General features: G+C 44.5%; 1 long non-coding RNA gene across 1 annotated transcript; it reads left to right on the forward strand.

The window, feature by feature from the left end:
- The first annotated feature begins 1,404 nt into the window (after window positions 1–1,404).
- On the forward strand, window positions 1,405–4,672 carry LOC311437414. Its single transcript, XR_014693453.1, has 2 exons — window positions 1,405–1,688; window positions 3,008–4,672. It is a non-coding gene; the product is annotated as an uncharacterized lncRNA (long non-coding RNA).
- Window positions 4,673–4,906: the final 234 nt, after the last annotated feature.

Here is a 4,906-nt window from a genome sequence, read left to right on the forward strand (position 1 = left end):
GGGTTCTCTCTAGGTGTCCCAAATAGCTGTTTGTAGGAAAAGGGCTGCTGCCAGCATCTGCTGGCTAGCTCTGGAGACCCATGTTTGCGTGAAGCATCCATCCCACCATACCCACAGAAATTAGCAGTGAGGTGCAAGGACTTGCCACACTCCCTTCTTCCACTACCTACATGGGATAGAGGAGGATTTTAGTCCATCAGTGAGCTGGATCCACAAGAGAGCAGATCTTGCCAAGCACCCAAAAGATGCAAGCTCAGCCCTGCAGCTGTTTGAGCACCTGAAAAGTAACCTAGGAGAGGATGGGGCTGCTTGTTCCCTCTGAACAGGAACAGCAGCTCCTCCAGACCCTGGATCTCAGTGCTTTGATCAGGAGAGCTCTGGTGGACCTTGGGACTACCAATTTTCCAGTGTGGTAGAACAGGATGAGTAATCTAGAGATTCTCTGAGTTGCAAAACTGCCTGAGAACCTCTGTGTGACTCCACAAGAGACAGCCCTGCCTGGCCAGTCCATGAGACTGCGAGGGAGAAGTGGGCATCACCACCAGCATTTCTGAAGCAAGGAGAGTTGACCCTTTACAAAAGTGTGTAGTTCATGCCCTACTGGTCTTCCTAGCAAAAGCATCCAGGTTTTGCACAGAGGAGGTGGGAAAAGAACCTGAGGAACAGCTCAGCACCTTTTGCTATAAAACAAAGCTTTCTGTCCTGATAAAAGTAAATACGTTTCCACCAACTTCACAAGGGCTTGTGCTCTGCTGGTATCTGCTCTGATCCTTGGCCAGGCATTCACTACAACTAAGTATTTGTTCAAAAGCAGAACCTTTCTGAATTACTGTCAAACTGCTCATTCTTGAGACTTCTGACCATTTGGTTCCTTTTATTCCCCCCTTAACCATTATGTGCATATGCAATCACATCTCCCCACGTATACCTCTAATCACACACACATTACGTGCACACTATGTACGAGTATTAGAGATCTTTAACAGTCAAAAAAAGCTTATTATTTATTTGAAATGTTGTTTTAAAGGAATATGCATTATACTAGGGAAGTAATGCTATATGTCTATACATACACACCCACAGGCACACATGTATTAGCAAGTCTATCTATAGCATATATACATGCAAACAAGACAAACATGAGATGCTCATTAGCTAAACACAGAGGTCAGTGCTGCACACTTTCCTCCCTGTGCTTAGGGGTGTAAAATACAGCCCCGGCTTTTAGAGCCACTTGTATTATCCCAACAGCACCCGAAACAGCACTACCTTGTGTGCCACTGCTTTGACACAGACGTTAATTTTCACTTGCAGCTGTGGCAATTAGAAAGTGTACTTAATAGAGTGTCATGTTAATTGTTGCAGAGTTAACCAATTTCTCCATTTAATTGTCAATTGATTAACCTATTGAAATGGTAAGTGACTCAGTTTCCTTCCAGAACAAACAGCAGCCACATATTGTAGCTTCATCCAGCTGGAGGGGGTACTCTGTGATTTGCTCAGACTCAATGTGCTGGTATTTTTCTACACCTCCCTGAGCTTTTAATTAGATGAGCCAATTTTACATGTATTTGTCTGCTGGAAAGGTTATCTGTGCTGGAGCTGACCTGCAGAGACAAGGTTGAGCCTAGCGGTCTTAATAGAAAAGGTTTTCAGCTATGACTGCTGTACTTGATTGCATTGTAATGGTAATTAACTTGAGACTTTGCCTCCCTCAATGTTTTTTTGTAGCTTTAACTATGCAATGAGATGTTTCCTCTGTCATATATATGCACTTATTAAGCTCTCATTGGATTCTAATATGCATGCAAATAGTCAAGAGTTTCTTAAGGCTAACACTACGCTATGTAGATTGTAGTGCCATTAAGTCACTACAAAGATGTAGCCTGCAGCAAACTTATAAGGCTTTTTTTTTTTCTTTTTCCTGTGAGTATATGCGAGGGCATGATTTCTCTTTTTTTTTTTTTGCTTTCCTTAAACCTAAAGGAGGAAGAATTCCCTCTACATACTTTCACTCTTTTTATCTGAAGGATACTCCATGCAAGAGCACATTTTAATGCTGTTTCCTTCCAGAATGAGCCTAAAACTGTGCTCTAAAAGGAAGATTGCGACATTCTTAATTCAGTTTTTCAAGTCGGTTTGTAATCCATCCCCACCCCTACTCCTTTCTCCGCGCGGCTCGTTTGAAAGCCCTCGGTATCTCCTGTGTTTCTGCATGTTCTTTTACAGTACGGCACTGTCATTTAATTACGAGACAATCCACCACAACTGAGCAAGCATTTTCATCATTGATAATGTTGGTAGCAGGCAACTGAGACAAAATGATTACAAACCTATGTTGTGCTCAATAGTCCTTTAGAGGATTTCTCTCTTAATAGCGCTGGCTCATTCATGTTTGGTTCAGTACATTTGTTCTTTAAAAAAGGCATAGATTAGAAGAGTTTCAGGGTAGGTTAATAACTCAACTGAAAATGGCTGCTTGCATTGTCAAAGTCTGTTCCTGCAGTTGCCTGGTGCTTTCTTCAGTTCTTCCACACTGCAGCTTTGGCCCAGTTGGTAAACAGCTTAAGTCCAGACATCTTTTCATTCTCTGCGCAGAGGATTGAAATAAAAATGCATATAAGTGGCGACTGACTGGCGCTGGCCTGACAATAGCCTGTAACATTATGCAAGGGTATTTACATAGGAATAAGGCCTTGGTAAAGAAGACAGGGGCAATTAATGACTAGGGCCACACATATAAGGAAAGTTTGTCCAATCCTTTCCTCAATAAAGATCTTTTGTAAAGTGCTATGGAAACTCATGGAGGCCCCCAAACAGATTAGGAGAGGGACTTTTGTGGTGTGGGTGTTTTTCTTTTTTTTTTTTTTTTTTTTTAAACTTGAAGTTAAAAGGGCCAAATTTTGTAAAGGTGAAATGTAATTCTTCTGCAGTTTAGAATTTTTTCCATTGTGATCCCCTCACACTTCCCTCTCTCCCTCCCCCCCCCCCCCTTTTTTTTCCACAGGAATTAGTTTTGTGCGGTTACATTCATAGGAAAAAGTGTGGAGAAAAAAAAAAAAAGAAAGAAAGGGATCGGTGTGCCTCAGCTGGGGAGCATGGTGGAGGCAGACGGCTCGGAGGAGACCTGTCACAACGCTTGACTCCTTCTGCTCGTGCAGGTTTGGCGCTTAAGCTAATTTGTAAGCATTTAGGGCCGGACTCTGATCTCCCTCCTGCCGCAGCCGCTCCACAGAGGCTGGCGAGCGCTTCCCAGCAGACACGAGGTGGGGAACCCCGCCGGCTGGATTTGGTCCCGTCTCCGATGTTTTGTGCTGCCGGGTGTGGGTGTAAGTAATTCTGACAAAGCGAGGTGCTGGAGGTGGAGCATCTTCAGCAGCAGCGCTGCATGGCTGTAGGGATTAACCCCAAGGCCTCATCCTGCCAGACGGGATGCTCTCCCCGAGGCTGGCAGGCAGGGGAGGGCTTCCAGTACTTTCCTGTGCCTCCTGCAGGGCTCAGCTTGAGGCTTGCAGATGCCAACAATGAGCCTATTTCCCTGGGGACACCAGCCCGTGTCCCCCCAGGGCAAAGCTGGCACAAAAGCCACAGCTGATGGTGCCTCGCCAAGGACATGAGTGGCTGTGTTGACGCATTGCAGAGCATTGTGGATACCCAGCGTTGGGCCTGAAGCTATCATGGCAGGCCATCTGATGAGGCAGAGCTCCTGGGGACCTCTTCATTGATGCTGTGCTATCCTTTGGGGCCTCCGTTTCTTCTCAAGAGCTCCAGCTGCTGTCCTCTACATCTCACCCACCCCCTGATGAACCTTGTTTTCCTTAGTGGTCATGGCACGTCTGTTGATGGCAGCTTGAGTGCGCCCACACCAGTTGAGCAGTTTCACTTCCAGGCTCATACATTGGTGTTCAAAGACTTTACTCTTATTCTGATGACCAGTGGAGGACCCCCTGCTTGGGCTGATGCTGAAACGTTTTAAATGTGTTCTCCAGAAAGCTGTAGGTCTCCATCATGGAAGTAGAGCAGGGATCCTATTCTTAAACCCATCACATATGTTCAAGAAATCAAACCTTTGGTGGACATCAATGAGGAAAGCCCAAGTGATGACTCTGCCGAGTTTTAAGCTGTCCATTGATCTACTCACTGAATCCTTTTCCTCTTAAGAGATTTTTGTATAGCAGAATATAACTCAAAGAAGAGAAAAGTGCACTTCCTGGGAACCCCAGTCATACCTTTCTTATATCAAAATAATTTATAAGATCAACTCTTCCATGGGAACTAATTCCTGTAACACTTGCTGGACATTGAAGAGGGGGGAACAAATGTTAATAACACAAGTGTGTGGTTCCTGTGAGAGAAGTGTACATGGAACAGAGAATGTGATTCTGCTTCAGCCCCAGAAATCAATGCTTCATTCAAGGCTATTGATCAGTACTAAATTAATTAGACTTCAAGGCTTATGGCAGTTGATAAGACAACTTGTTAATTTAGTCAATGATAGTGTTTTCCCTAAAGCAGCAAATACCCTCTTTCTCAGAAAAGACATTTCTAGCACTTGCTATGCGACTTTCCCCCCTCCTCCTTTTATTAAAAAAAAAAAAAAAAAAAAAAAAATCACTTTACATTTAAATTAAGATAAGAATGGGATGGGGGAGATACTTCCATTTACCCCTCTTTGCCTTCTTTTGCTCTAACGTAGGAGCAGGGTGTTGATAACATCTGATGTAATTTAATAGGACGGCAGCATAACATTTAGCTTCTTTGACCCCGGCCCATTGACGGCGATGTTCATTTGGGAAAGCTGCTGGGGGGAGGAGGAGGAGGAGGAGGAGGAGGGAGCAGACCCACTTTTTTCTAACCGCGTTTTTAAAATGGCAAGCCCAGGGCTTCTGCTTCCCAGGCGAGAAGG

Source organism: Aythya ferina (genome assembly GCF_964211825.1).
Source record: "Aythya ferina genome assembly, chromosome: 5".
Classification (NCBI taxonomy): Eukaryota; Metazoa; Chordata; class Aves; order Anseriformes; family Anatidae; genus Aythya; species Aythya ferina.